Below are 19,810 nucleotides of genomic sequence, written 5' to 3' on the forward strand. Positions count from 1 at the left end.
CAGACATATATCCGTTATTTATTCGCCAGTCTTTCTTGTAGAGTTTCTCTTACTTCTGATATTGGTCGTGCTGTTAATGAAAATGATTATTTGACTGTTACATGCCATTGGATAGATGATAATTTTTGTATACAAAAATATATTATTACTTTTAAATATGATGAAGATCAAAGTCATACTGTTATATTTATAAGTAATACTATCCATGAAGTTGTTATATTTTATAATCTTTCAGAAAAAGTTTTGTGTATGTCATTTGATAATGCTTCTAACAACAATGCTGCTATTACAATATTAAAATTGCATCTACACCCACCACTTCCTGAAATATTTCATGTTAGGTGTGCATGGCATATTTATAATTTAATTGTGAAGAGTGGCCTTGAATTATTTAGAGATGAGATCACTTTAGTTAGACGTGTTGTTGGTGTAATTCAAAGAAATAATAGAAGTGTTAGATTAAATGCATTTAAGAAAAAATGTGTACAATATGGACTAAAACCAAGACTCATGTCTGAAGAAATACACTACAAAAAAATAGCGTTTAGCGACGTAATTTAGCGACAAGCGATATTCCGTAACTAAATAACGACGGATTAGCGACGAAGTTTATAGTTTGTCACCAAATAAGCTACAAAAGAATTCGTATCAAATATAGCGACGAATTAGTGACAAAAACCTATATTCGTCGCTAAAAATTGGCGCTAAATATTAACGCCTTTATTTTACCTACAAAATTAGCGACGAAAGTGGGGCGACAAAAATTATAAAAACTTAGCGACGGATTTAACGTCAAAAAAACTGTCGCTGCCTTCATTTTACTTATCAAGACATTCCAAAGTTAGTTGCGACGAAACTTTCCGTCGCTAGTTTCCTAAAAATAAAATTTTCATAGTTATTATTAGCGACAGAAATTATGTCCGTTGCTATTGCCGTTGCTAAAATTTTCGTCCTAAAAATAAAATTTCCCTAGTTAAATGACATTCCAAAAATCTAGGGCACAAACACGCCCACTTTTTGTCCTCTCTATCAGACTCCCACTTGCACTCCTCTTCAAAAATGTGAATTTTTTTTTCAAATACAAAAATTTGGGCGTGAATCTAAGGCTCATATGCAATGGAAAACAAAAATATCAAATGGTGAATAGAAGAAAACTTTTGAAATTGCAAAATTTTTGCTGCAGAATTCTGAAATTGCCAAATAATTCGAAGTAGTGTGCGTTCCTGATCCTTGTTCTTCCCTTTATGTTTGCCGCTCCTCAAGATTCTCAGACAAAAGCCCTCATTTTTACTATTTTTTTTATTTTGCCTACACCATTATTCTTATCTTTGGTCAGGTAAAGTTTCTTTTTTTTTTCTTTCTCTTTATATAATTATGTTGAGCAATTTTTGATATATAATTTTGTTTCCCTTTAGGGATTGTATGTCCTTGTAGCAATAAGAGTTAGATTAAAATATTTTTAGTTATAGAGATTTCCTACTTTGTCTTCAAAAGATGAATCATCATTTTGTAGTGATGAATGAGTCTCAATAGAGCAGAATTATATGAATGATTCATATAGGTCCCTTACTAATTTGGAATGGAGGAATAGTTAATTTCCTGTATGAAGTTTTTCTAGTTCTAATTTCTGTCAGCAAGTACTTCCAAGCTATTTCGGAAAGCATTATGTGAATTAAGAAGGATTAAGCTTTTCATATAACTCTATTTAAAATAGGGTCTTTTCCATAGAGGGGTTCATGGTTGATGAGAAGACTTGAGGAAACTTTGCCTTAATCAGTTTTGAGGGATAAACATGTGTTGTATATCAGGAGATATAAAAGTTTGTATACATAAATGTCTAATAAGCGCTGAGCATTTTGATAATAATTCTGCTCCATTAAGTAGTAAAAATGTTAGATAATTAATCAACAGTCAGAAGAATGTCATCAGTAGTCAGTTGCGGAGTTAACCATTCAGATATGTTTTGATGTGTTGCTGTGGCATATTTGGTTGCTGTTGACAGGGGTGCAGATCTTAGTTTGAGATTTTTTATTAGGGATTTACCCATTCATGCTTCAATGGCTTGCTGATACACATTTACTCAAGTCTCTTTCAAGTTTGATTTTATACCTAAATTAATATACTTTATCTCATAAACATGATGAGATTGAATGCAGTTTTTTTGGATCTTCCTTCAAAATTTTCAAGTGGATGTGACGGATTCGCACTTTGAAGTTCTTTGCTGGCTATCTTGACGATATTTCTACAACGAGTACTAGCTATGTGAGTTGCTTTCTTTCTAAAGTTCACTGAAAATAAATTAGAACTTGTGAAGAACTTATGATAATGTGGAAGGATGAATACCTAACTAATATAGATCTAAATAGAAATATGAAGAGTTACTGTAATTTGCTTATTTTTTTGGTGAATGAAAGGTGTATTCGTTACTCTAAGAATATTGAGCAATATTTTGAGTTTGTAAATCTATAGTCTTAGTTTGCCTTTTAAATTTCTTCCATTCTCGTTTGTATCTAATCTAAATGATAGAGTTTCCAGTTAAGAACTATGTGATTTAAAACTTTAAAGTCTACTTTTTTTAACTCAACCTGTTCTTCCTTTTAGAAGGCATATTGATTGTTTTTAACTCTTTGAATTTTTTTCCCTCATTTTTCTTGGTTTTTGGTTATTTTTCCATTGTAACTTTCCATTGTTAATTTTCTAACCTAAACTTTGTTTGTAGCCATATTTTAGAGGTTCTGCTATGTTAAAAGTCATTTGATGACAAACTGAATGTGGCTTTATTTCAAAACTAATACACATGTGTATGTTAAGGCTCTTCAAAGTTAGTTCCTAGACAATATTCATTTTGCTGGTAAGACTATTCACCAATATTATTTCTTTTTCTAACAGAATGTCCAGTTAGATTATGATTTGCTTTCTAATTTAAGCAATACTTATTTGACTTCTTTTAAAGTGATCACTTGATGCTATGATGTGGAGTGAACTTGTAAGAATTTATTCTTATATAGTATTAATCTGTCACTTCTAAACTTTAATATAGTATTATACATTGTTATACTATAATAATTTATTCTCATAGTATTGATCTCATATAGTAATAATATATGCAGTGACTTCTTATACAATATTGATCTTAAAGTTAGTTCTGGTAGTATCTTTTGGAAGGAAAGATAGGCAAGGAATAAAACTATCTGTCAGTTTTTTTTTAACAAGTTTTTTGCTTGGTAAACAGAAAAGAAGGCATTCTGATGTCAACTTGTTATTCCCTTTAGAAAGCATTCTGATGTCTTATTAAATAAAGAACTCTAATGTCTTATTTATTTTAATATTAAATAGGAACATGGATAATCTAGAGCGTAATTGGATGTACAAAAGGTTGGATGGCCGAGGGGGTATTAATTCATATTTCATAACTGGTGTGAACAAGTTTCTCCATTTTGCTTGTTCTCAGCGCAATCACATGAATGATGACGATGTTAGATGTCCATGTAAAAAATATCACAACATTAAATACATGGATGTTGAAACTGTTAAATTGCATCTTTATCAGTATGGATTTGTTGAGAACTATTTTCTTTGGAAGTATCAAGGAGAAACAAATATGATCGGTGAGATGTCTTCTAGTGGTGATTTGTATGGTGGCTCTCAACCTGAATCGGGATATGAGAATCCATATCGACAAATGGTCTTGGATGCAATTGGACCCAATTTTGTCCACGGTTTGAGTTGGCAGTCTTATAATAATACTGAACCCGAGTCATCTCATTCTTATGAACCTTCAATGGAGGAGGAGCATAATCCTTCAATGGAGGAGGAGCCTAATCCTTCAATGGAGGAGGAGCTAAATCTTGAGTGCTAAAGGTTTTATGATTTGCTACAGGCCGCTGATGTAAAATTATACCCTGGTTCTTCCCTCTCTCAACTCGCAGTAGTTTTCAGGATGCTAAATATTAAAATGGAGAATACTTTATTACAAAGAGGTTATAACCAAATGATGCAATTGTTGAAAGAGGCTTTACCAGAAGATAACATAATATTTGATAACTATTATAAGACCAAGAAGCTAGTGCGTAACTTGGGTTTTCCAGTTGAAAAAATTGATTGTTGTAATTCTGGATGTATGTTGTATTGGGGTGAAGATGACGACCTCACATATTGCAAGTTTTGTGACCACCAGAGGTACAAATTCCGTGTCGGTTATCGTAAGAGGACCTTAATCCCTTACAAAAAAATGCATTATTTTCCTTTGATTCGTAGATTGCGGAGATTATATGCATCTCATACTACTGCCGTTGATATAAGATGGCATCATCAGCACATACAAGAGGAGGGCGTAATGCGTCATCCATCAGACTCTAAGGCTTGGAAGCACTTTAATGAAACTCATCCCTTTTTTGCTGCTGAACCAAGATATGTGAGGTTGGGATTATATACTGATGGTTTTCATCCCTTTGGTTATTCAGGGAGGAAATACTCTTCATGGCCAGTGATTGTCACTCCATACAACTTTCCTCCAGGGATGTGTATGAAAGAGGCGTACATGTTCTTAACTGTCATTGTTCAAAGGCCAAACAACCCTAAACAAAAAAATTAATGTTTATCTACAACCTTTAAATAAAGGAATTTAACTTGTTATGGGAGACGGGTGTAGAAGCATTTGACATCTCAAAAAAGTAAAATTTTCAATTAAGGGCCGCTTTGATGTGGACAATCAATGACTTTCCAGCATATTCTATGTTATCTGGATGGAGTATTGCCGGTAACTTAGCATGTCCTTATTGTATGGAGGAAGCACAATCCTTTAGATTGCGTCATGGTGGGAAAACAACTTGGTTTGACAGTCATAGAATATTTCTTGACCAAAATCATCAATTTAGGAGAGATCGTAAAAACTTTCGTAAAGGTCAGACTGTCAGAAGGCTACCCCCCCCCAGAACACGAGAGGAAATCTTGAACTAAAGTTGTGAGTTGAGACTGAGGAAAGTAACTGAGCTAGATGAACAAGAAGTTAACGGGAGAATTTCTAGGTCTTGTGGATGTAAAAAGAGAAACATCTTTTGGGATTTGCCTTATTGGAGCTCTAACATGATCTGACATAATCTCGATGTCATGCATATTGAGAAGAATATATTTGATAATGTATTTAACACAGTTCTTAATGTTGATGGCAAAACAAAAGACAATCCAAAGGCACGTGAAGATATGGTAGAGTCGATGCCTAGACACAGACAAGTATAAATTATTTGGTATGAAAAGTCATGATTGCCATGTGTTCATCCAACAATTAATGCCTATTGGCTTTTGTGAGCTACTTCCTAGTAACGTGTGGCAAGCACTTACGGAATTGAGCTTACTTTTTAAGGATCTCACCTCGATTGTTCTTTGAGTGATGGACATGGAGAGATTAGAGGAAGACATCCCACAGATCTTGTGTAAGTTAGAGCGTATATTTCCTCCTGGATTGTTTAACTCAATGGAACATGTGCATGTACACCTGTCATATGAAGCAAGGATTGCTGGACCTGTACAATATAGATGGATGTATCCTTTTGAGAGGTTATGAACTTTTTATGCTCTTATTATGACAAGTATGCTACACATGACTTTGTGAATTTAATGGTCTATCCATTTACTTGTATAGGTACCTTCGAACTCTTAAAAAAATAATAGGGAATAAAGCTAGTATCGAGGGTTCAATTTGTGAAGCATACTTGATGATGGAATCAACACAATTATTTTTTCATTATTTTGAACCCCATGTCATGACATGTAATCATAATATGGCTTGTTGTGCCTTATCCTAGCACGAAAAAGGGCTGATGATTGGGTAGCTGTTTTGAAAGTTAAACCTCGGGATGTTATTGAACTTCCTGATGAGGCAATAACATCAACTCCAGAACCGAATCTTCCATTCCAAGTTGAAGAAAATGAAGTCCATTTGATAGATATAAATTTCACCACTGATGAGAATATAATCTTACATGATCCAAATGGGGATGTAATTAAAATGGTTGAACCCATTGATGATGGATTATTGATAGAGCATCAAGAATTCAAAGAAGAATCTTCAAAAGATGAGTATGAAACCGAGGATAAAAATGAGGAGGATGATGAGGAAGAGTTTGAAGAAGAAACAGATGATGACTAGTGTGTTGATAAAAATGCACTACTATATTTTTATTGAGTTTTATTTTTCTAGTAATCTGTGTGGTATGTTATAAGTTATGTATCTATTTTGTTGTATAATCTATAGATAATCAAATTGAATATCACGTTTGTAGTAATCTAAATGGTATAGTACTCTTCTAGCTTAAGTTGTGTTGTGCCTCGTTTTCTTTAGTCTGACTCTTTTTTGTAGCAGTAGAATAATATTTATTATCAACTTAATAGTATTACCTGATTAATCTGTCTAAATTCAGAATTAATTGGAGCCAAGATCGTTGTATTTTGGTCTAAAGAAGTTATCAAATTCAATAATTCAGTGGGTAGTTCAAGCGTTGGATAGTGCAGGTATTTGTTTTTATTGTGCTATGTCTCTTTATATCAATTTAATAGTGTCTTTCTGATATTGTCTTTAGCAAAACATTTTATTTTGAAGCTTCATAAGCCATATGTTATTTAGATATGCATTGTTTCATTTTCTTCTTTTATTTATTTATTTATTTATTTATTTATTTTATAGATATGCCTCGAGGTAGAGGTCGAGGTAGCGCAGGCCGTGTAGGTAAATCTTCAGTTAGGGGTAATTTTGCTACTCGTGAAAATATGCCTACTGTTACCATTCCCACAGTTAGTCCTCAACAAGATGGTACGACTTCCTCAGGTGGACCAGATCACATCAATCAAGTTCAAACATTAGGTCCTAGTAGTACACCACCTATTCAAACATCAAGGCCATGATAGTACCCCAACTATTAATTTGGAACCATCTCCAAATACCCCTAATCAAAGCAACACAATAGGCGAGGGTACATCTTCTCAAAGTAACAGAATAGGCGAAACTGAGTGGCAGTACTCGCGGGCCGCGGGCGCTTCTTACTATTTCTCCTACAGGGTTAGTCCATACTTGTACTATTACTTTTGGTATATTTTTATTGATATATGGTATGCCTTTAAATAATGTCTTCTAATTTGTTTATGTTAGAGCCTTCACGAGAATGCTCTGAGTGTATAACTAATTCTTTCAAGCATGAACTTGATCCTAATGGAGTCAACTGGAAAAGCGTCTCAGATGAGATAAAAAAGTTTTATTTTGGAAAATTCAAGGTATAATCCATCACAATTAAATTTAGAAAGTATATTAACTTTTATATGTAACTTATTAATGTTATTACTTTATAAAATTATTTCAGAAGGCATTCTACTGGGATTCTTCAATTGAGAGTGCTGTGCAGAACCAATGAGAGCGTAGGGCAGCAAAGAGATACATTGATATCATTAGCAAACTAAAATCAAATGGGGTGCAACAAGACTCTATTCCAAATAATGTGTGGCTAAGTTGGATGAGACTTTGGAAAAATCTTAAGTGTGTTGAAAAGTCAGAAATAAATACAAAAAATAGTTGTGCTGGGAGCGGAGTTGCCACTGGGACTCACACATGTGGCTCTATCAGTGTTGGGGAGCATCGCAAGAGACTTGTAAGTGTATATAAAATATTTTAAAATCTCATTTAAGTTTGCTCTAATTCGAGTCTGAATCTCATTTAAGTGGGTTACCTGGAGTTGTGAGTTGCGGATTGTCTCTTGTTCTATTTTTAATATTTTGTGCTTGAAACTATGGTTTGAGAATTTATTTTTGAAAAATATGGGTTGTCTAAGTGTGCCGAGATTGAACATAGCAGCAGTAGTAACTCGATCACCTGTTAATTGTTGTACATTCATCTTCCCTTGCACTTTATTAATTTGCCCAATACCATTAGTGTGTTGCCCAGCTTTTATAGAAATATCATTAGTAACTTTAAATCCTTACAAACCTGATTCAGAAGCATCAGTTATTTCTGTTGGAACTGCACCAGATTTGCCAGAGAAGTCAAGCACCTGCCCAGTTCCTTTCTCCTTCCCCTCTGTTAACTTATGTACACTAGTTTTCCCTTGTCCATTAGATGCTTGATTCCTAGCTTCATTAGCTTTTTGCGCAGCAACTGGACACTTAGAAACACCAGCTAAACCTCGATCTAACACAACAACTGTAGCAGCCTTCAAGTCCTTAGCAACCCTATTAAGAGATGCTGTAACTGGAACTGTTACAACAGCATTAACAGATGTTCTATGTTGGGATTTAACAACATCGGATCCTTGACCAACATCAGAAGCAAATCAATTTTTTGATGCGTTGCGGCAGATTTGTTTGGCAGAACTTGTGCAGCATATGATTGTTAAAGCTTTAGGTTTTGGCTTGGCTTATTACTGGCATTATTTCCAGTAATAAAACTTTATCTTCTATGGATCTATATAATTGAAAATTTCTAGATGCTACATGAATTAATTGGCAGTACATAGAAGCGGCTTAGTTGCCGTAGGTTTGGAAAGCCTGGGCAGAACCTATATAGACGAAGGTTCCGAGATTTTCGCCATTTCTAACATTTAGAGCTCGGATTTTAAAGGTTTTTGAGAGGGTTTTTGAAGAGATTCTCGAGGTAAGCTCCTTGTGTTTATTTTTCTTCAATAATTATGTTTTTTCACTGATTTGCTACCTAGTTGGTGTGTTTTTGAGGTGTAATTTGGGGGTTTGAGCCTAGGGATTTTGGAGTGTTGATTTTGGGGATTTGAATGATCAATTGGTGTCGAATTTTGATGAATTTGGTATGACTAGACTCATGGTTGGGTGGGCTTTCAGATTTTGTGAGTTATCTTGGATTTCGAGATGTGGTCCCTGTAGGCGGTTTGAAACCAATTTCGGATTTTGAGTTATAACTTAGTAATTCTTGTAGAATTGATTCCTTTAGCCCGTATTGATTGTATTGTACTGTTTGTGGCTAGATTTGGGTCATTTGGAGGCCGATTTGCGAGGCAAAGGCACATTGGAGTAGGGATTTGCTCGTATTGAGGTAAGTAACACTTTTAAACTTGGTTCTGAGGGTTCGAAACTCCGAATTTATGTGTTATGTGATTGGTATTGGGGTGACGCACACGCCAAGTGACGGGCGTACGGGCGTGCACTGTGAGAATTGTGACCTGGTCGATTCCATGGTACTGTCTAGTAGTTATATCTTGTTGATATCTGTGTTTTCATAATGTGATAAAATAATTGAGCTATCACTCATGCTAGATATCATGCTTAGGCTTTATGCCGGTACTATTGGGGCCCATATTGGTCGTTTCTTGCTGTTGTCTTACTGATTTCATTAATATTGTGTACTCAGTCATATTCATATCATATCTCAGTCTCTGTTATTATTTATTGATACATCATATCATTATTTTCGGGCTAGTATCATGACACTATGAGCCCGTGAGAGAGAGACTGGAGAGATTGATGACTGAGTGAGGCCGAGGACCTGATTATGAGTGACGTTTATGGGATCGGGCTGCATGCCGTAGCGGTTATACTGATTTAAGATAGCTCTTGGGCTGAAGGAGCCCCTCCAGAGTCTGCACACACCCCTAATGAGCGCGGTTGATATTATTAAGGTATGGATCTTCCCTGGACATTGATTTTGTCCGAAGCATTATATACCTGGAGATAGATCTTCTCCACGTGCTGGAATGGCCCTACTCGGTATTGGGTGACTGATGGTCAGTGATGTATATATTCCGGGATGGATCTTCCCTGGGCCGTAGGGGCCATATACAGTACCGAGTGATTGAGCTTTTGAGAGTGTGAGCACATGAAGCTGTAAGCGTGGTGCCTCACATACAGCATGTGCATTGGCATTGTTGAAGTAGAGGAGTTATATTCTTCATATCATTCAGATTTAATCCATTTTACTGTTTTGAGATACCTATCGAACCTGAAAGCATGTCTACATTTCCGCACTGTTATTTTCTATATTGAACAGTGCTGGTTGAGTTCGTCACTACTTTCAGTCCACAGTTTGAATTTGTTACTTATTGAGTTGGTTGTACTCACGCTATACCCTGCACCTCGTGTGCAGATCCAGGTGCTTCCGGTTACAGCGCCTGCTGAGTGAGGAGTCGAGACCTCGGAGACTATCAAGGTAGCTGCATGGCATTCGCAGGCCTTGACTCTCCTTCATTATCTTTATTTGTATTTCAATTCTTATTCCTCAGACATTGTAGTAGGCTGTATCCTGGTATAAATGCTCATGTACTCGGTGACACCCCGATTTTGGGAGAGATTTGTATTGCGTTGTGATTTTATTTCGGGTTTTAAATGATTTTTCTTAAATATTAACTGCTTCCGTTTTATTTTCAAAGTTTTTACTTAGTTGAACAGGTTGAGTAATTGGCTTGCCTAATTCAACGATAGGCGCCATCACGGCCGTTGGTTTTGGGTCGTGACAAAATATATGAAAGTAAAGTCAATAAAATTATTTAAATAGTTATTTTACATGTACGATTCGGGATTTCTCACCAACAAAAGATTTTTTATCATTACCATGTGTATGGACGTGCAAATGCAACTCACTTGGTATTGGATCTCGACCCTTTTTAACAGCCTATACAAAAGTTATTCAATTCAGAAGATTGGCAAAAAAATGTTTGTGTAAAAATGAGATTGGAAATAACATAAAGAGAATACTAGTCTTTATTTATCCATAATAACAACTATAGCCAACTGTTTTTGCCTTATATTTCATTCTGAAGAAACGGAGTATCTGGAAATTTTCAATTATATATGTGGGCAGGAGCGACAAAATGCCTGCTTCTGCGGTGACCTCCTGTCACGACCCCAAATTCCCTCCGTAGGATGTCGTGATGGCACCTAGTCTCTAAGACTAGGTAAGCTTATCAATGCGGAATAATAATAAATATCTGAAATAAATAAACTACAATTCAAACAATTTCAACTCCCAAAACCCGGTAGAAATAAGTCACAAGCTTCTAAGAATTTATTCTCAATGTCTCTATATGTCAAGGTCTAAATAAAATATAAGGAAGCAACATAAAATGATAGAAGGGGACTCCGGAGTCTGCGGACGCTGGCAGATATACCTCGAAGTCTCCGTGCGCAAGTAACTCACTGACGTCTAGGCTGGTAAAATGTACCTGGATCTGCACAAAAGATGTGCAGAAGCGTAGTATGAGTACACCACAGCGGTACCCAGTAAGTGCCAAGCCTAACCTCGGTAGAGTAGTGACGAGGTCAGGTGAGGCCCTACTGGAATATAATAATGGCATGGTAAAATGTTTATCAATGTAGTAAAATAAAATGACATTGAAAATGAATCAAATAGTATGTCACATTTAATGACACCAAATAATTGCAAATAATATCTCGTGTAAATCAAAACAGAATTTCCTTCAACTTTATGAAAATCACAATAATAATCAAAGGCAACTACGGCCATAAATCAATATCAACAAGGGCACTCCCGAGGTACCGCCTCGTAGTCCTAAATCATAAATAAATTCACAATATCTCATTTTCTTATATCACCGCGGGAGCCTTCACAATTTATTTAAAGAAAATATTTTTCCCGAAATAGCATCCCGCGTTTTAGCCACCCACATCACACCGCATGACTTCTAGTAGTTCCCCTACTAGCCACGCATATCAAGCCACCCTTATCTCACCGCATGTGTTTCAACACCCAGACCTTATACCACCGCATGCGTATCAATATCACAATATATCACAATTTGCACCTCAAGTGCTCAAATAATTTAACTTGCCAAAATAAATCATCAATAATAGTTTGCCACAATAAAGAGCTCACGGCTCATGCCAAAATAAATCATCAATAATAGTTTTTCACAATAAAGAGCTCACAGCTCATGTCAAAGTAATTCATCAATAATATTTTTCCACAATAAATAGCTCACGGCTCATGTCAAAATAATTCAACAATAATATTCTTCCACAATAAAGAGCTCACGGCTCCCTCACAATGAGTATAAAAATATTCAGGAGTAAATAATTTAGGAAAATAATATTTCAAAATCTTTACTACGTTGCTTCAATATCAAGTTTAAAAATGTCAAATATTTCATATTAATAATATTTAATTTAAAGAAAATCAACCTTCAAATAATGCACAGAATAAAAGAAATCAAGTTTCAACTAAACAGGTAAAACAATTAGTAAGAAAAGATCAAACAAATCTGAAGTATATATCTCACATCAATGATGAAGATTATAACAAAATAAAATAATTTAATAAATGCGCAACAATGATCTACACAATTTAAAAATATAATCTTTCGCAAATTAACCCGTGTACACACTCGTCACCTCGTGCACACGACTTTCAACATATTTCAATAATCACATCAATACCAATTCTAGGGGAAATTTTCCCCACACAAGGTTAGACAAGTCACTTACCTCGATTTGCTCCAATTTAATCAAGTATTATGCTTTTTCCTCGATTTTCTGACTCCGATCGACTCGTATCTAGTCATAATTAATTCGATACAGTCAACAAAAATTATAGTAATCAATTTCATAAGAAAATATTATATTTTCATTAAAAATCCGAAATTAGCTCAAAATTTGCCCGTGGGGCCCACATCTCGGAATCCGGCGAAACTTATAAAATCCGACAACCCATTCAATTACGAGTCCACCCATACCAATTTTACCAAAATCCGATAACAACTCGACCTCCAAATCTTAAATTTTCGTTTTTGGAAGATTTTGCAAAAATCTTGATTTTTCATCCATAAATTCACGGATTCATGATGTAAATGAGTATAGAATCATGAAATATAATCAATATAGGATAAGGAACACTTACCCCAATGCTTTTCCGTAAAAATCGCCCAAAAATCGCCCAAGAACCGTGCTCAAAAAATCCAAAACGAAATGAATGAAATGACCATTTTTGGTCCTTAAGTTTCTGCCAATCCGTCACTAAAAGTCCATTTTTCGTCACTAAAAGTCCACCAGAAAGAGCTCTACCAGTCTTACTTCAATTGATCATAACTTTATGTCCAAATGTCCAAATGATAAATGGTTTACCTTTCAGGAAACTAGAATCCACCGACTACAACTTTCATGTTTTGCAATTATTCTGATTCCTTATACATTGCAAGATATAGGCTCCCAAGATCGGCTGCATGCATCAGAATTTCTGGCGAAACTGCTCTACCAGCCTTTATTCAATCCATCATAACTTTCTGTACAAATGTCCAAATAATGCATAGTTTAACTTTCTGGAACCTATAATCCAACGACTACAACCTTCAAGTTTTGCACATTTTCTGATTCCTTATGCATTGCGAGATATAATCTTTCAAACTTGGCTCCACGCACGGAATTTCTGCAACAGATTTCTGCTGCAAACAGAAATTTCCAGCACTTTGTCCGAAATTCATTCCGTTTACCTTCCGAAATCCACCCGAGACCCTCAGGACCTTAACCAATTATTCCAACATGTCCCAAAATACCATACGAACTTAGTCGAGCCTTCAAACTACATCAAACAACATCAAAACGACGAATCACACCTCAAATCAAAATCAATGAACTTTGAACTTTCAAATTCTATATCTTGTGTCGAAACACATCAAATCAATTCGGAATGACTTTAAATTTTGCACACAAGTCATAAATGATATAACTGAGCTATGAAAATTTTTAGAATCGGATTTTGACCCCGATATCAAAAAGTCAACCTCTCGGTCAAACTTCCCAAAAATTCAACTTTCGGCATTTCAAGCCTAATTCCACTACGGACTTCCAAATAAAATTCAGATCACTCTCCTAAGTCCAAAATTACCATACGGAACTGTTGGAATCATCAAAATTCTATTCCGTGGCCGTTTGCACATAATTTGACATCCGGTCACTATTTGAACTTAAACTTTTAATTTTTCATCAAAATTCCATATCTCTGGCTAGGGACCTCGGAATTTGATTCCGGGCATACGCCTAAGTCCCAAATCACGATACACACCTACCAAAATTGTCAAAACACTAATCCAAGTCTGTTTGCTCAAACTGTTGACCAAAGTCAACTCAATTGAGTTTTAAAGCTCTAATTCATATTTAAATTCATTTTTCACCTAAAAACTTTCCGAAAATTTTTTACGGACTGCACACGCAAGTCGAGTAATGATAAATAGTGCTTTTCGAGGTCTTAGAACATAGAATTAATTATTAAATTTAAAGATGACATTTTGGGTCATCACATTCTCCACCTCTAAAACAAACGTTCGTACTCGAACGGAGTTAGAAAAAGTACCTGAGCTTGTGAATAAGTGTGGATAACGGCTACGTATATCATGCTCGGTCTCCCAAGTTGCCTCCTCGACCGGATGACCCCTCCACTGAACCTTCACGGAAGCAATGTTCTTTGACCTCAGCTTTCGAACCTGCCTATCTAAAATAGCCACTGGTTCCTCAATATAAGATAGATCCTTGTCCAACTGAACCGAACTGAAGTCTAACACATGAGACGGATCCCCGTGATATTTTCGAAGCATAGAAACATGGAATACCGGATGAACTGCAGAGAGACTAGGTGGTAGCGCAAGTCTGTAAGCCACCTCTCCAACTCTTTCAAGAATCTCTAAAGGCCCAATATACCTAGGGCTCAAATTGCCCTTCTTCCCGAACCTCATCACACCCTTCATAGGCGAAACCCGGAGCAATACCCTCTCATCAACCATGAATGCAGCATCACGAACCTTCCGATTCGCATAACTCTTCTGTCTAGATTGGGATGTACGAAGTCGATCCTGAATCAACTTAACCTTTTCCAAGGCATCCTGAACCAATTCTGTACCCAAAAGTCTAGCCTCGCCTGGTTCGAACCAACCCACTAGAGACCGGCACCGCCTACCATACAAGGCCTCATACGGAGCCATCTGAATGCTTGACTGGTAACTGTTGTTGTAAGCAAACTCCGCAAGTGGTAAGAACTAATCCCAAGCACCCCCAAAATCTATCACACACGCACGAAGCATATCCCCCATTATCTGAATAGTGCGTTCGGACTGCCCGTCCGTCTGAGGGTGAAATGCTGTACTCATCTCTACCCGAGTACCCAACTCACGTTGAACTGCCCTCCAAAACCGTGAGGTAAACTGTGTACCCCGGTCAGAGATGATAGATACTGGTACACCGTGAAGTCTGACAATCTCGCGAATATATACTTGAGCCAGCTGCTCTGAGGAGTAAGTAGTAATCACAGGAATGAAATGAGCTGATTTGGTCAGCCTATCCACAATCACCCAAATTGCGTCCAACTTCCGCTGAGTCCGTGGGAGCCCAACAACGAAATCCATAGTGATCCGCTCCCATTTCCATTCTAGAATCTCTAACTTCTGAAGTAATCCACCCGGTCGTTGATGCTCATATTTTACCTGTTGACAATTTAAACACCGAGATACATACCCCACTATGTCCTTCTTCATCCGCCTCCACCAATAGTGCTGTCTCAAGTCCTGATACATCTTCGCAGCACCTGGATGAATCGAGTACCGTGAACTGTGAGCCTTCTGGAGAATCAACTCACGCAAACCATCCACATTAGGTACACATAGCCTGCCCTGCATCCGTAGTACATCGTCTTATCCAATAGTGACTTCCTTGGCATCACCATGTTGAACTGTATCCTTAAGGACAAGCAGATGGGGGTTATCATACTGACGTTCCCTGATATGATCATAAAGTGAAGACTGGGAAACCACGCAAGCCAAAATTCGACTCCGCTCGGAAATATCCAATCTAACAAACTGGTTGGCCAAGGCCTGAACATCTATGGCTAAAGGCCTCTCTACTACCGGTAAATATGCTAAGCTGCCCAAACTCTCCGCCTTATGACTCAAGGCATCATCCACTACATTGGCCTTCCCAAGATGATAAAGAATGGTGATATAATAATCCTTAAGTAACTCCAACTATCTCCGCTGCCGCAAATTAAGATCCTTCTGTTTAAACAAGTATTGTAGACTTCGGTGATCGATGTAGACCTCACAATGGACACCGTACAAATAATGCCGCCAAATTCTTCAAGGCACGAACAATAGCTGCTAACTCAAGGTCGTGGACCAAATTTTTTTTTTCTCATGTACCTTTAACTGTCTGGACGTGTAGGCAATCACCCTACCGTCTTACATCAACATCGCACCGAGACCAATACGCGACGCGTCACAATACACAGAATAAGACCTTGAATATGTAAGTAATACCAACGCTTGTGTCGGAGTCAAAGTGATCTTGAGCTTCTGAAAGCTTAACTCACACTCGTCTGACCCTGTAAATGGGGCACCCTCTTGGATCAATTTAGTCTTAATAGTTGTTCATAATCAATTACAGAATCGTCATTTAACCTCATGTTAACAAAAATCTCGTTGCAAACCTTCACAATACTGATAACTAGATGCGAGGCATGAAGACTTCATAATTATTTACCCGAATTAACGAGTCACATTTAACGCCACCTAGGCGGGCACCTACCTCGTAGGTTAAAAATTAATAATTACCATACGAATTTGACAACTATGCACAGAGAATTTCATATAAGAATTTTCAAATAAGCTTAACAGGCATGACTCCCTATTAGTACTATAGTACAAATTTAATTTCACAAGGGAGAACTTAAACACAAGAATTTTCCTCACAAGGATCTCGTCCTTTTATAACTTCCACCGCAGCTCGTAGCCCGGTTTAAACATATCAGTTTATATTAAAATGCGAGGATCTCATCCTCGGTTCTGAATCACAAGTAATATACACATCGTACCAATTGATTTCCATTTTCTCCTTTTAAATAATTTCGGTTACACCAAATTACAACACATAATGAACCTCACACCGGTAGGGCATATAATTTACAATTTGCAATTATATATTCGGAATTTGCATCAAAATTTACCGAAATGAGTAACAGAAAGCCACATTTAGCCTCGCAGCTCTTATTAGTGACCAACACGAAATGATAGGCATAGTTATCTCCATAAAATCTCCCAACAGGGGTAAACACATATGTAGATTATAGAATTATGAAGCTTACTCATAAGTGGAGCACAATAGGAAGACTCGTTTCGATATTGAGAACCAAATCAACTTAAGAAAATTATTCCTTTATATTAAATCGAGGTCGTACCTGTAACGACACCATCTGATGTAGCGACCTTCGCCATACCGTAAAACAAATATAACAACGGCTGGGTCTCCACCTCTACGACGCTTTTTACCCGTCTGTCCTTCACCCCTAACTGGTCGTATGGGTGGTGTAGTAACTGCAATGGGGCACGTAGCCTGAGTGCTTTGATGAAATAAGTCTCTCCCAAGTTTTTGACAATTTTTCTCATGATGTGCCTAGTATCACTGTATTCATAACAACTCCTTTGCGGGTTAGGCTGCTCATATTGAGTCTGTGCCAGATAACTGGAATAACCATTGTAGGAACTCATGTCGGTGGTGCATTAAAAGAACTTACTGGAGCACCCCGAGTAATCCAATGTGCAGATTGGGCTGGATGACTACCTGAGCCCCCGCCATAATGATTTATACTTGTAAAGTAGAATCTACTGAATCCCCTAGAACCTCGAGACGTCTTGGTCTCCTCAGTTTCCTTTTTCCTTACCCCGAACACGTTCTAATATCTTGGCAATTTGTACAACTAGCAGAAATGAAGTATTAACTTGTAGCTCCCGAGTCGTACAAAATTTTACGATCATAATTGAGTTCTTTAATGAGTCTGTGGACTCGCCCTCTGGCTGTAGGAAGCGAAGTAAGAGTATGACAGGCTAACTTATTAAACTTGATGGCATATTCTAACATCGTCAATGGTGACATGACGCAACTGTTCAAACCTTATGCGCCACGCATTACGGAGAGTCCGGAAAACAAACTCTTTCAAAAGCATTTCTGAGAACTAATCCAAGTGGGCGGTGTTGCATTCGCTGGTCTGCCCTCTTCATAGGCTTACCACGAACACCGGTGGTGAATTATCTCTCCCAAGGCAAATCTCTTCTTTTGTTATGCTGACTCAACACTGTTGAGCTGACCCATTTCTTAACACACTCTTCGACTCTTCTTTGGGGTAACCCTTACCCCTATTTATACACAACGATAATAAAAGTAGAGCTCCATACAGACAAATCCTGTCATGAACCACATAGTCCAGACTCTCGTCAACAAGTGTACTTACTCCGAAGCACCCCAAAATTCGCAACAGTGACGTCCACGCTGAGTAGACCTTCTACAAATTTAGAGTTGTTTCTATAACTCCTTTTATATTGAAGTATATGATTATTAAGGAGGCGTACATACCGCAAGTCCTAACCTTATCCTTCACAAAATCTCAGGTCTTAAACATGTGTAAATTTTAGGGAATCTTTCAGTACCACATATATACATTTCAGGCCAAAACTGATATAATACATGACCCCGCAATCCACCCATTGGTAGTGGACTCCCCCCACTCGGCACGAAGTCATAGGTCACAACGTCCAATGATCCTCAATAATAACCTTCACAGCTTGTATAAATCAACCAGATGCCAACGTCCGTTGCACCCCCACATGATTCACTAGGTGATCTCTCAATACGTCTGCATCTTCAGTCGGAACCACACGTTGAGGCAATGTTTGAGCATCTCTGGCTCCCTCATAGTCCATATACGACATTACAACCGTTGACGCACAACTGATACCGAGTGCGCAATGTCATACACGAGTGGATACAAAGGAATATAAGATATATGTTTCAAGCTAAATCAATGCTGCACGATAAGGAGTCAAAGAAGTGAATATTTCCTAACAGTTCCATAGCCTCTCGAAGATAAGTACAGACGTCTCCATACCGATCCGCAAGACTCTACTAAACCTGCTTGTGACTCATAACACCTATGAACCTAGTGCTCTGATACCAACTTGTCACGACCCCAAATTCCCTCCGTAGGATGTCGTGATGGCACCTACTCTCTAAGACTAGGTAAGCTTATCAATGCGGAATAATAATAAATATCTGAAATAAATAAACTACAATTCAAACAATTTCAACTCCCAAAACCCGGTAGAAATAAGTCACAAGCTTCTAAGAATTTATTCTCAATGTCTCTATATGTCAAGGTCTAAATAAAATATAAGGAAGCAACATAAAATGATAGAAGGTGACTTCGGAGTCTGCGGACGCTGGCAGATATACCTCGAAGTCTCCGTGCGCAAGTAACTCACTGACGTCTAGGCTGGTAAAATATACCTGGATCTGCACAAAAAGATGTGCAGAAGTGTAGTATGAGTACACCACAGCGGTACCCAGTAAGTGCCAAGCCTAACCTCGGTAGAGTAGTGACGAGGTCAGGTGAGGCCCTACTGGAATATAATAATGGCATGGTAAAATGTTTATCAATGTAGTAAAATAAAATGATATTGAAAATGAATCAAATAGTATGTCACATTTAATGACACCAAATAATTGCAAATAATATCTCGTGGAAATCAAAACAGAATTTCCTTCAACTTTATGAAAATCACAATAATAATCAAAGGCAACTACGGCCATAAATCAATATCAACAAGGGCACTCCCGAGGTACCGCCTCGTAGTCCTAAATCATAAATAAATTCACAATATCTTATTTTCTTATATCACCGCGGGAGCCTTCATAATTTATTTAAAGAAAATATTTTTCCCGAAATAGCATCCCGCGTTTTAGCCACCCTTATCACACCGCATGACTTCTAGTAGTTCCCCTACTAGCCACGCATATCAAGCCACCCTTATCTCACCGC

At 37.3% G+C, this 19,810-nt stretch overlaps 2 long non-coding RNA genes across 2 annotated transcripts; both read left to right on the plus strand.

Annotated features, from left to right (window-relative positions):
* Positions 1 to 1,005: 1,005 nt before the first annotated feature.
* On the plus strand, positions 1,006 to 6,937 carry LOC142169147 (uncharacterized). Its single transcript, XR_012698889.1, has 4 exons — positions 1,006 to 1,336; positions 2,157 to 2,262; positions 6,420 to 6,510; positions 6,683 to 6,937. It is a non-coding gene; the product is annotated as an uncharacterized LOC142169147 (long non-coding RNA).
* Positions 6,938 to 7,005: 68 nt separating this feature from the next.
* On the plus strand, positions 7,006 to 10,320 carry LOC107760779 (uncharacterized). Its single transcript, XR_012698890.1, has 5 exons — positions 7,006 to 7,054; positions 7,145 to 7,266; positions 7,353 to 7,637; positions 8,979 to 9,046; positions 10,094 to 10,320. It is a non-coding gene; the product is annotated as an uncharacterized LOC107760779 (long non-coding RNA).
* Positions 10,321 to 19,810: the final 9,490 nt, after the last annotated feature.

Source organism: Nicotiana tabacum, chromosome 14 (assembly GCF_000715075.1).
Source record: "Nicotiana tabacum cultivar K326 chromosome 14, ASM71507v2, whole genome shotgun sequence".
Taxonomy (NCBI): domain Eukaryota; kingdom Viridiplantae; phylum Streptophyta; class Magnoliopsida; order Solanales; family Solanaceae; genus Nicotiana; species Nicotiana tabacum.